General features: G+C 43.0%; 1 protein-coding gene and 1 non-coding gene across 3 annotated transcripts in view; one reads left to right on the top strand and one right to left on the bottom strand.

Annotated features, from left to right (window-relative positions):
* The window catches only part of LOC126292139 (uncharacterized), a 670,252-nt gene that overhangs the window by 121,083 nt on the left and 535,362 nt on the right, over nucleotides 1–13,807 (bottom strand). The window lies entirely within an intron of this gene.
* Nucleotides 3,878–3,949, top strand: Trnad-guc (transfer RNA aspartic acid (anticodon GUC)). The gene has a single exon. It is a non-coding gene; the product is annotated as a tRNA-Asp (tRNA).

Here is a 13,807-nt window from a genome sequence, read left to right as displayed (position 1 = left end):
GGAATACTGTCTTTCAAATCTGAAGGTGTCAGGGGTAAAATACAGGGAGCGAAAGGCTATTTACAATTTGTACAGAAACCAGATGGCAGTTATACGAAGAGTTGAGGGGCATGAAAGGGAAGCAGTGGTTGGGAAGGGAGTGAGACAGGGTTGTAGCCTATCCCTGACGTTATTCAGTCTGTATATTGAGCAAGCAGTAAAGGAAACAAAAGAAAAATTCGGAGTAGGAAGTAAGGGCAGTTGAACGGAATGGACAGTGTCTTGAAAGTAGGATATAAGATATACGCCAACAAAAGCAAAACGAGGATAATGGAATGTAGTCGAATTAATTCGCGTGATGCTTCGGGAATCAGATTAGGAAATGAGACACTTAAAGTAGTAAAGGAGTTTTGCTATTTGGGGAGCAAAATAACTGATTATGGTTGAAGTAGAGAGGATATAAAATGTACACTGGCAATGGCAAGGAAAGCGTTTGTGGAGAAGAGAAATTTGTTAACATCTAGTATAGATTTAAATGTCGGGAAGTCGTTTCTTAAAGTATTTGTATGGAGTGTAGCCATGTATGGAAGTGAAATATGGACGATAACTAGTTTGGCCAAGAAGAGAATAGAAGCTTTCGAAATGTGGTGCTACAGAATAATGCTGAAGATTAGATGGGTAGATCACATAACTAATGAGGAGCTATTGAATAGGATTGGGGAGAGGAGAAGTATGTGGCACAACTTGACTAGAAGAAGGGATCGGCTGGTAGGACATGTTCTGAGGTATCAAGGGATCACCAATTTAGTATTGGAGGGCAGCGTGGAGGGTAAGAATCGTAGAGGGAGACCAAGAGATGAATACACTAAACAGATTCAGAAGGATGTAGGTTGCAGTAGGTACTGGGAGATGAAGAAGCTTGCACAAGATAGAGTAGCATGGAGAGCTGTATCAAACCAGTCTCAGGACTGAAGACCATACACACACACATAACTAAATTGCGGGTAATAACTGACTTATCCTCGTTTATACTGTTCCATTATATACATCGGCGCTGGAATCCTCGAACAAAGAATTTCCTCAAGAGACCCAAGGTGAGATGCAAGGTTCTGTGCTACGGAACCTTATTGTTAAAACTGTCTATAGCAATACGTCCTCTCCTATGAGCCCGCATTGTCTGCCGAAGACACAGCGGTACACCCGCAAAGATTGAACGGTCCAGCTCATGCGCCACTGACGGCACGCCGCTTGCGATGACCTGGAGCGGTGCGCAGAAGAACGGCGACTGGCTTCTGGGAAGATGTGGTCAAGAACGTGGGTGCCGCTCTCGACAGGCGCTGAACTTCTCGTCATACCGAAGACTGAGGGTCGAAGCGGTGGGGCGGGTGCGTCTGCTTTAGTCGCTACTAAACCCGCACAGCGCTTGGAATTGTTCTGTAAATGAAGTTACTGCGCCCAGCCTTGACTGGCTGGACCGAGCGAGGTGGCGCAGTGGTTAGGACACTGGACTCGCATTCGGGAGGACGAAGGTTCAATCCCGTCTCCGGCCATCCTGATTTAAGTTTTCCGTGATTTCCATAAATCGTTTCAGACAAATGCCGGGTTGGTTCCTTTGAAAGGGCACGGCCGATTTCCTTCCCAATCCTTCCCTAACTCGAGCTTGCGCTCCTTCTCTAATGATCTCGTTGCCGACGAGACGTTAAACACTAACCACCACCACCACCACCATTGGCTGGCTGGAGAAACGCTGTCTATATACACATCGATCTCCCACAAAAAAAGGCTTTGTGCACTATGGGACTTAACATCCGAGGTCATCAGTCCTCTAGAACGTACAACTAGTTAAACCTGCGACCGTAGCGGTCGCGCGGTTCCAGACTGAAGCGCCTAGAACCCCACAGCCTCACCGGCCGGCTCGTTAAAATGAAACCAACTGCATTTTTAGTAAAGTTTTATTCGTGTAAACAAGAGCAATTGTATATATGTTTTTGGGTCAGGTCTCCCTTTAGCAAAACACAATTTTGTTTTTCGTCCCAGACGTGTTTCACTACAGTTGCAGCATCATCTGTGTTTTTTTTTTATAATTATGGCTGTCAAATTGATGATGCTGCAACTGCAGTGAAACATGTCTGGGGAAAAAAACTGTGTTTTGCTAAAGGCGAACCCCCCCCCCCCAAAAAAAAAACATATGTCATTGTTAAAGCAAACACAGACAAAAGAGCTTCAACCTCAAGATGACTATCAAGTAAATGTACATTTTTATTATTTATTTGCCTTTCTAAACAGCAATATTTGCACAAACCACCGTTAGTTCACACAGCAACCACCACACAGGACGATCAGCAAATGGGTAGCGACTGCCTTTGGAATAATAAATATCTTAGCACCTTTTGGCAATGTTTATGTCTATTGTATGTGATATTTTGCAAATATCAGCCAACATTAAATGAACAAGGCCAGTAAATTCTGTATTCTAAACAAGAAATATAGAGAGGGACCTGCACGGAATTACGAATCACACCGAGGTCAGCTGTGTAATAACTGTAAGCAGTGGCCCCAATATGAAATCAAATAATGACGCAGATAATACCGAAAGGAGTGGTTCATACAGGCAAGCAATAATGATTATTTGACTTGCATCTTACCTCTATGTTAGTTTACTCTTGTACAAAGCTTATATTAGTATTACATGCTTTGATTCATGCATGTATCTTACTGTCACGTGTTAATACACGTTTTTAGCAGTGAGGATGGCCACGGATTCATTCAAATCTAGCTAGATCTGCACTAAACAGATTATCAGCGAGTTTTTACTGTACATTTCTTAATTTTAAATGCAAAATGAAGCAAGAAAATAATCCAGCCGACACTGTTGGCGACCATACATGCGTGTCACGCGCTCCTCCATTTTTAACGATGCTCACCGCACTCTCTAAGATATTCCTCATCTTCTTTGGTCGACACAATAACTGTGTATGTTTTTCGTTAATTATGCATACTACATGACACGACGGCGTCTCAGAAATGAAAATCTTACAACACCGATCCTGAAGCAACGTTTGGCAACGATAGAACGAAAAACACATGCAATACAACAGAAATTACGCAGCTACACCGCCTGACGAAAAAAGTGAAACAAGCGAAAGACATGGTCGAATGTCACAAATGTACGCGTACACACCACCCGTGGGTATGAGTTGCAGTTCTCTGTGCCAGAGAATTAATGAAACTCCTAAAAAATATCGACATCCTTTACATAGAAGAGCCAGTTCACATTTTTCGCATCACTGTGTGAAAATGGCGAATGTTATTCAAAATACAGTACCATTATTTAACTTTATACTTGAACTTTCCTTGATTCCAGCTTGATCTTTTGGAACATTGTTCCTAGGCAAAAAGCGATCAAAATCAAGATCAAAGTTTTTTAAAATAAAAAGTCTAATATTGCTTATAAGTTGTTAAAAATTAAAATATGCCGCGTTTATTGGCGGTACATAGCGCATTGCTCCAAGCCACGTAGTTTCCAGTCGTAATGGCCTGAAGATGTTCATATCATCATCGAAACCCGTTACCTAATAAATAAACTTTTACAATTTACATGCGATCTTACACTGTTTCTATTTAAAGTTACTCCAACTTCTCTTAAATCGAACTCTCAATTATTTGAACTTTTTCTGAAGTCTCCTGAACTTCAAATTATCGAGAGTCGACTGTAATGCGCTGTTTGTCTCGTGGTAGCGCAGTAAATCTACAGAATAGTCAAAATTTAGACATCAATTTATCTAAATTAGTAAATATTAACGAGTAGTAAACGTTCTACATTGCTTTTCCTCAGTTGATAGCCTCTCTGAACAAGAGACGAGTTTGGCAACAGTCCTTCGTCAGTTTTATCTCACAGTCCTCGGTAGTATAGTGGTTAGTATCCCCGCCTGTCACGCGGGAGACCCAGGTTCGATTCCCGGCCGAGGAGAAAACTTTGTTACAAAGCATACAGCCTTCTGTACCTCCGGAGTACAGAATGTGACAGTAGAGTTGGTAAACGGATCAAGACATCCGGCAACGGGGGACGGGAGGGGACCAACAGATTACAGTAAACAGATTCAAATGGATGATGGTTCCAGAAGTTATGCAGGGACGATGAGCATCGCGTGGAATTGGCTAGCGTGAAGCGCTGCATCCAAACTGCCTTCCGACTGAAGATCATAACTAAAGTCTTCTTTGTAATGTTAAAGGCGACCTAGGTCTGCGAAATCCGAGTGTGTAGTGAATTCCATGCGAAGAATACGGCATGTCTTTACGTCGGACAGGGACATCAGCGATACACCCAACTATAACAGCAAAGCAGACCAGCTATCACGGAGCACCGCCTCGAGCGTAATTATAAAGTGAAATACGATGAGATCAGTTTCTTGGTGCAATCGTCAAGTTTCTCGGACAACATGGGTTAGGAGTCTATCAGAATGAAGACATAGGGAAACATAATAAACGGGAACAAAGGTTTCAGTTCAAACGAGACTTGGGGCCAGGCACTCAGTTGATTAAGACCTCGCCAACCATCACATCCACCGGAGACTACGGCTCTGGAAACCAGAAGAGCATCAAGAGACGTACTGGACGTCGGGGTCGCACTCAGCTGGAGAGACGCTCAGAGTCTGGTCAGAGTGCAGACAGCGAGCACACGTAACAGCAAAACTCGCAGCACGGTTGTGTGAACATCCAGAAGCTCACCACTAATCAGTCACGGCGAGGAAACAAGATATTCCAAATTACAATGTTTCAAGAAATATTATGTACTGATATATTGAGTGATTTAACCCATAAAGATACAAATATAAAACTCTAAATTCACTGATTTACTGATCTAAACATATTGTGGTACACAGTCAATAGATCTAGGCATTTGGCTCTTTTCCTTATAGTCTAAAACATTCCTGCTTACATTAATTTATTGTGTATCGTTCAGATTTCAACTAGTTTGATCCGATTGTCCGTTCTTCCTATAGTGTTACGATATACTCGTAAAAAGTAACATCATAGGTTTACATAAAGAGTGAGTCACCTCTGCTGTTATCTTTAAATATTTTCGTAGCCATAACAAAGTTTCTTTCCAACCAGAGTAATTGTAAGACCGTCTACCACGAGGCCCGCGAGAAAGACAGCCCGTAGCGCATACGTTAAGCACACGAGACTGCAGGTCTTAAAGAGTGACAGCAGCCGTCTCCGGAGGGGAGCGCGCAAGTATTGAAGACGAGTTTAATAATTCTCGCCTGCGCGTTTGAATGAGTTTAAGTTGTCGAAAGCAGACGACCAAGTTAGAACCTTTAGTGGGTACATTTTCAATTAGACACTGATTTTCCGTGAGCCCTGTATGGAGCCGAGCGTTCGCGAATTGTGGCGGCCAAGCCGATCAGTGTGACGTCACAACTTCGTTGCATGGTCTGCATTTCTCATGGGCCCCGGTCAACGCAAAATGACGCATTATCACTTGTCACAGCAATATCGGTTACAGAGATGCAACTGTCAATACTTTTTGTGCGAATATCTTGGTTCAAATGGCTCTGAGCACTACGGGACTTAACATCTGTGGTGACTAGTCCCCTAGAACAGAGAACTACTTCAACCTAACTAACCTAAGGACATCACACACATCCATGCCGGAGGCAGGATTCGAACATGTGATGGTAGCGGTTGCGCGTTTCCAGACTGAAGCGCCTAGAACCGTTCGGACACACCGGCCTGCACGAATATCTCCACGAAATACTTAAGGCATAGAAATGAAATGACACACTTTCAAAGACTTTACTGGTCTCACACAAATATGATTTTATGTCTATAGACTGAATCGGAGAGTGAAAATTTGTACCAAGGCGAAATTTAAATAGACTAGGGCGGCAGTGAGAATATGGATAGAGGAGGTAGGTGTGTCAGGGTAATTCCTCTAGTCATGTGAACCGCTATGCCGAGGTGGCTTAGTGGCTAACGCACTAGCCTACTAAGTTCCACTCGCCGCTTCAGTCTATGTACATAAAATTAACGCATTGAAGCGAACAAGTAGTTCCTCAAATTTGAACAACAGAAACGAGACTGAGGATGAAGTTTCACTGACTGATGTCAGAGTGGCCGACTGAGAAGTTAAGAAATAAACAGTAGGAGAGGGTAGAATAACCGAAAACAACTTAAATAACGGGGCCAAAGGTTGCAGAAAGAATTATATAATCCTATCAGTAACTATAGAAACGGGAGGTACTTCCAAAATAATTAAAATCCTTTACAATTGTCTCTCGACACGAGACACGAATAGCGGTAGGGTTTTCTCTAGTCAATGGCTCTCAACAACTGCTTGCCGTAACACTGTCAGGAAAATGTAAAAGAGAGCTGGAATGTTGTGTCGTCACCACCTCGACTAGACACTCTGGGCAATAAACGAGCACACTGGCTATGTGAGGGGACCCCGGCCGGCAAGCACAATTATTTATTTTACTCTGCGTTTGGCTTACAGAATCATACTTCCCAGGTACATACTGAAACCGATACAAGGTAAGATAATAAGATAGGATCTCGCCGTAAAGATAATCGCCTTTGTTGTTATGACTACCACCCCATCTCGGTGACACCCTCGCTCAGACGACATCATCGGCGTTCCAGCGATGTGGTTTGCGGGTTGACCAACATGTCAAAGAAGGACTTCTCCGACAGTTTCACAGGGTTGCATGAATATCATGTACGTTTTACTCAAGCGGGAAGGGACTATGTAGAACACCTGAGACATTAAAACTACCATCTTAACTTTTCTCTATTTTATATTAACTCAGCCTCGAAACTTTTTGGATTGACGGGGTATATAGAACTGCTTTGGTCACGGCGTGGCCAGTTGTGGGAGCTCAGTATTATTGTTGGTTGATTCCCTCCCGAGGTTTGGATGGTCAGATCTATTTTAACCAGTTTCTAATTACCACGGCAGGACGTCCATTAATGTCTCCATTCTTCTCTCAGGTCGCAGCTTTCTGGCGGAGAGTTGGCCACTATTTATCACGTGAGCCGGCAACGTACAACTAGCGCTAAGATAGATTTTGGTTACTACCTACGCGAAGTCTGTATCTTCGCTCAGGTAGAAGATACAATGAGGTGACAAGCATGGGATAGTGATCTGCCCGTATACGTAGCATCCCGTTCACAAGGTATAAAAGGGTACTGCATTAGCGGAGCTGTCGTTTGTACTCAGATGATTCACGTGAAGAGGTTTCCGACGTGACTATGACTGCACGACGGGAATGAGACAACGAAAGCGGTCTGGAAATTGGAGCTAGACATTCCGTTTCAGAAATTCCGAGATCCACAGTGTCAAGAGTGTGCTCACAGTGCCAAATTTCAGGCACTACATCTGTAACACCTCGGTTCAGTTTACAGTGATAAAAGCTATAGAAAGAATAATTTAAAATTAAGAATAGAATTTTTAGAGGGAAAAATAGTGTAGAATCAGAGTTCGGTAATTGCAGATCAAAATTATAGTATATCAGCAAGTAGTTTAACGTCTAAGCAAAGCCACGGAAGCTCCGTCATGGAGAAGGCAGTGACGCTAAACTCTTGTGATGAAAAACCTTTAAAAAGGCCTGATCGTCATTATTGCTGTCTCTTTTTCCCTTGATTGTTTCGTTAAAGGGCGGGGACCCCGTGTCAAACAGCGAGACAATAATTAGATTGGACGTTATCGTGTTAAGATTCAACGATAAACTGTTAGAATATTACGGAGATTAAAAGTGATGTAGTGTACGATCTCTGGCTGTTGGTAGCAACGGAGTATTAAGGGGGATTTTAGGACTTTGGTGCTAGATTGGAACTTTACGGACATATAGACAACAAAAACTCAAATTATCTGCTGATACGAGGGAATTCAGAGGTACCGGTATTCAGATATTAACATGTGGACTTTTGAAAGTGTCGTGTGCCGTTAGTTGCGAATCTGGACGAAGAGCGCGTGCATATCAGCATTTGCGGACTACTTCGATTCCTCCAGGCCAGGAACCTTTTAAATAGACCATCATCCATCACCATCTTAATCCTTGAATATAAAGTGAAAGTGAAATACAATTGTTGTACTTATTTCATTTACGTAGTACTAATCAGTGAAGGTTTTACGGAACCAAAGCTATTCAGCAGTAAGTCAGCACCATCTAGCGGAAAGTGTAGGCATTAACTAACACGCTAACTGAAGTGAACTTTTACTTGTCTTACGGACTGCTTAATATGAACTTTTGTGACTCTTTGACGTCGCTACTCCCTCCGAAAGGTGGCGCAGGCTGTCTTAATCATACAAAGGGAGAGTTTTAGCCGGGAAAATTATTAAATAAAAGCGATATTTACAAGACTCGGAGTAATAGCAAAACACTTGGCCCGCACCTCATCGGAGAGTCGTCGCTGTCACGTCTGGAAGTAAAGCCGGAAAACCTACCGACGATACGTATCTACGAGCAGACGTCGACGTGGAGCACCTAAAAACGGAACCACAAGAGAGTTGGGGATGCTTCACATCTCACCACGGACTATGCAGTGGTCAATGGCCATCACTTAATGACCGAGAGCAATGGGGTTTGCGTAGCGTTGTCAGTGCTAACAGACAAGCAACACCTCACGGAATAGCCGCAGAATCAACGTGGGACGTACGATGAACGTATCCGTTAGGACAGTGCTGGGAGATTTGGCGTTAATGGGCTGTGGCAGCACATGACCGACGCGAGTTTCCCCCTTCGAGCTAGACAAGTTTCGTTCTTTGTAGTTTGACGCTTATGTCGTGAGATATTTGGCCCGGTCAGGATCAGTGGACGACCCTGTCGTGAAATCGGACGAAAGTTTTTAAGCACTGTGCACTTTGCTGTAGGCAAAAGCAGCGCCGGCGAACAATCCGAGAGCGCTGCTGACCCTGCCTGACGAGTCGCGAGACCTGACCTGCTGCTGTGCACAGCTGCCGCTCTGCAGCCGTCTGGGCAGCGCCGCTACGCAGGCGGGTTAAAAATACGCGCCTCCCACCCTCCCGTGTGAGGGGGCGGCGGTCACGCACTATGGAGCCCGCAGCCAGCCAGCCAGCAGCCAGCCAGCCAGCTGGCGGTCGCCATGGCACGCACGCACACGCACTGCGACGGGGCGGCACGCACCGCCCATTAAGGCCGGTTCTCACTTGGGCTGCCGCGCGTCAGCGGCGTGGTTGCCGTGGAAACGGCGTCAGCGGCACGGCGCGGCGGGCTCTGCGTCGCGGTCTGACCATGTCGAACCGCTTCCGCTGCCGCGTGCCGTGCTCCAGGTGCGCGCCGCCAATCACAGAACGCGCTGAGCGTGACGTCAGGTACGGAACCCCGGGCCACACAAACTTTCGCCGAACCGCTGGCGCGGACGCGGCGGCAGCCATGAAATACTTACCATCCGATTCCAAGGAAACTGTTCGGCAGAAAAATTTGTTTCTTGGGCATGTTACAGCCTGATATCGTATCTCGATAAAGGTCCAAATTTCTTTTCGTTATTCGTCGTGGTTACTTGCTCTATCGCATTTACGTAAACCTTTACACGAACTTTTAATAAGTGTGCAGAGGTAAACACGCATTGCGTGGAATTTTTGAACAGTTCATTTTAGGTAATATATTATTGCGTATGAAATTTAGTCAACATATCGAAATTGTTTTTTAAGCTGAGAGCAGAACGATAGCTATCACGGTTATCGAGATATTGAATGATATGTCGGCGGACTGGCTGTGCGGTGACCGCGCGCGGGTCGATCGCGACACGACCGATACTTCGTCCTGCTCGTCGTAAACCATTTGGTCGTATCAATCGCAAATTTCGTAAACGGTTCAAGAAATCGAAAATTGTTTTTTTTGCAAACGATAACTTGTAAAAAATCATGTATTTCGTCATATGATAAATATCCTAAATCTGTTTATCTACCGAGATATGAAAGAAACCACAGTTTTTCGTAAGGGATAGATGAATTTTTTTAAACGGCATTTTATAGCATGTGGATTGAGAAGTTAAACCGAGACTAATTTATTGGTATGTCATAAGATGTAATTTGCTAAGTATCTACATACAGATATTGATTATTTCCTTTGGAAGTAACAAACGTTTTTTTCTTTATTCAGTGTACTTTATTGGTTCAAGACGCGTTTCGCCTTTTACTTTAAGGCATCTTCGGTGGAATCTAGAATGATTCAGTTTTGTTTTGATATGTGATACTTGCAGATTATAAAACAGATCACTTTTTTTTTTTTTTTTTCTTACGGGAATAACTGATTACTTACAGTGAATCGAGTTTTTGCCAGACATCTGCGTTTCCCCTCACCTGGTCACATGCTGGAGGTTGAACTAAAACTAAGATTACAGAACATAAGCACATTTTCATCTTCTTTTTTTTTTCTTCTGTCACTAGCTGTAGACATTTTACCGAAAACACTGATTTGAAGTCGTAACTACAGTGTGTTCACCTCATGTTCCTTCCTGTTTGGTTTGTTTATGTACATGTTGCCAACCTAAAGAATTATATACTGAAAACTAATGTTTGTTTATTTCTGTTCTCCTTATATCTGTATGTGTGCGTGGCTAGCCAGGGATAGTTATAGAAAGTTGAAAGTGAATGCAGTAGTTGTCAGATAGTGGTTGAAAGATTTGATGTTCAACTGATTTCAGCTTTGGTTTAAATGTTTTGTGGAGGAGAGCATGGAAGAATAAATTTACTGCTTACATTAATAGATAAAATAGTAGAATAGCATTTCAACAGATGATTATTATCAGAATGCTATCAGCCAACCCCTTTGTCCTCACTCTTTGACGCCTCATAATATGTCCTGTCAACTTACCCCTCTCAAAGTTGTGCCATAATTTCCTCTTCCTCCTCTATTTAATTCCGTAGCTCTTCTTTGGTTACACGATCCTCATATCTAATCTTCAGCATTCTTATTGATCACCACGTTTTGAAAGCGTCCATTGTCTTCTTGACAGGACTGTTCATCGCCCACGTTTCACTTACATACAAGGCTGCACTCCACAAAAATACCGCACTCCACACAAATACCTTTGTGAAATAGTACCCAGTCATTAGAATTTATGTTCGATGTGAATATATTTTCTTTTTCGGAACGCTTTTGTTGCTATTCACAGTCTTAATTTTATATCCTCTCTACTTCTTCCTTCTCAATTACTGCTTCCCTTTCATGTCATTGAAGTCTTAGAAATTCAGTTTGGTTTCTGTACAAGTTGTAGATAATCTTGTGACCCTGTGTTTTATCGATGACATCTCCAGAGCTTCAAAGAATGTTTTAATTAAGAGTGTCAAAACCTTTCTCTAAACATGCAAATGCTATAAACACAGTTTGGCAGTTCTTCAGTGTGTCTACTTAGCTAAGTGGTAGGATCAGTATTGCCTTGCGTGTTCAGACGTCTCACAGGAATCTAACATTGTGCTTATGTTAGTTTGTACAACCCCTCCCACTCTCCTCTCTACATATTCTTTCCACTTTCTAGCCTTCTCTCATTTGGTTAGTTCTGGCTTTGCCAAATGAGTTCTTAACAATTGCTTCTCCTTTGAGCAAAGTTTTCTTTGTTCTTTCTCATTTTCATTCCCCTATGTTTTCCAAGAGCAAAATCGCATTGCAATTTTGGTCTTTCTGTTAACGTCATGTTTAGACATTTCTATTTCCGATGGCCTACTTTATTTGCAGCATTTTTATATTTTTTCCTCGTGTTAAATTTAATATATCACGTTTTATCTAACGATTTTTACAGTACCTTCTTCCCGTTCACATACTCTGCTACATTCACCACTTCTTCTCTCAAAGATATCCATTCGTATTCTAGCGCATTCCTTCCTCCGTTTCTGTCAGTCGTTGCATTACGGTAACTTTAAGATTATCGAACAACTGTGGGTCTTGACTTATTCAAGTTCCATTTCCTTAATTTACTACCTTTTACTGTCTGTTTAGTTGTAAACTGCAGCTCGTAACCAATAAATTATTGTAGGTTTGCGTCTGCACCAGGAAATGTCTTATAATTTAAAATCTGGTTTCGAAAACTTAGTTCCAAAAATATATTATTCTTTCATGATTCTTAAGCAAGGTGCTGGCGATGATTACATTATGCTCTGTGCAAAATTCTATCAGGTGGCTTCCACTTTCATCCCTTCCCCCAAGCCTTTGTGTTCTTACTGTTATCCTGTACATGCTACCGTATCACATTTTAAATTTTTGTCTCGCTTAACCATCTGAATAATCTCTTTTGTAGCACATTGTTTCAATCTGTTAGGAGACAGTGAACAATCATGAACGATAGTCATGAAATCGGTTTGTGGTGAAATGAGAAAACATGGATAATGAAATATGTGATAGTGTACATTGTACAGAAAATGAAAAATTGGTATGTCTTTCCTTCATGTAGGTGTAAGATATAGTAATCAAACGCACCGGGCATTTCAGTGGGTCCCGCCCCGTACCTCAGCGGCTGTCCGTCATTGGCTACCGCCAGCGTCTGCCGCTTCCAGGTGGGAACGCCAGTTCCGCGAGCCGCCGCGTCAAAGTGGGAAACGCTTGCCGCTGCCGCTGCCGCACGACGCGCTCTAGTGGGAACCGGCCTTTAGCCTGAAACGGCGTCCCGGCGCGCGGTGCCGGAGCTGGGGAAACAAGCGCGCGCGCACACACACACACAGACATACACACACACACACACAGGCGCACCCGGGCAACCGGAACGCGCCAGGGTCAACAGAGGCCGCACAGAGAACACCACGGCAGCCAAGCCGCGCACAAACTCCTCGCATTGAGGCCAGGCCTGATACGTTGACAGCCTCACACAGAAACACCACTTTTCTGTTATCCACTGCGCCAGACTTCAAGAAGAATATAATAATTCCATTCCCAAAGAAAGCAGGTGTTGACAGATGTGAAAATTATCGAACAATCAGTTTAATAAGCCACAGCTGCAAAACACTAACGCGAATTCTTTACAGATGAATGGAAAAACCGGTAGAAGCAGATCTCGGGGAAGATCAGTTTTGATTCCGTAGAAATGTTGGAACACGTGAGGCAATACTGACCCTACGACTTATCTTAGAAGAAAGATCAAGGAAAGGTAAACCTACGTTTCTAGCATTTCTAGACTTAGAGGAAGCTTCTGATAATTTTGACTGGATTACTCTCTTTCAAATTCTGAAGTTGGCACGGGTAAAATACAGGGAACGAAAGGCTATTTACAATTTGTACAGAAACCAGATAGCAGTTATAAGAGTCGAGGGACATGAAAGGGAAGCAGCGGTTGGAAAGGGAGTGAGACAGGGTTGTAGCCTCTCCACGATGTTATTCAATCTGTATACTGAGCAAGTAGTAAAGGAAACAAAAGAAAACATCGGAGTAGATATTAAAATCCATGGAGAAGAAATAAAAACTTTGAGGTTCGCCGATGACATTGTAATTCTGTCAGAGACAGCAAAGGCCTTGGAAGAGCAGTTGAACGGAATGGACAGTGTCTTGAAAGGAGGATATAAGATGAACATCGACAAAAGCAAAACGAGGATAATGGAATGTAGTCGAATTAAGTCGGGTGATGCTGTGGGAATTAGATTAGGAAATGAGACACTTAAAGTAGTAAAGGAGTTTTGCTGTTTGGGGAGCAAAATAACTGATGATGGTCGAAGCAGAGAGAATATAAAATGTAGACTGGGAATTGCAAGGAAAACGTTTCTGAAGAAGAGAAATTTGTTAACATCGAGCATAGATTTAAGTGTCATGAAGTCGTCTCTGAAAGTATTTGTATGGAGTGTGGCCATGTATGGAAGTGAAACATGGACAATAAATAG

Source organism: Schistocerca gregaria, chromosome 9 (assembly GCF_023897955.1).
Source record: "Schistocerca gregaria isolate iqSchGreg1 chromosome 9, iqSchGreg1.2, whole genome shotgun sequence".
NCBI classification, from domain to species: Eukaryota; Metazoa; Arthropoda; class Insecta; order Orthoptera; family Acrididae; genus Schistocerca; species Schistocerca gregaria.
This window is presented reverse-complemented; position numbering and strand designations above follow the sequence as displayed.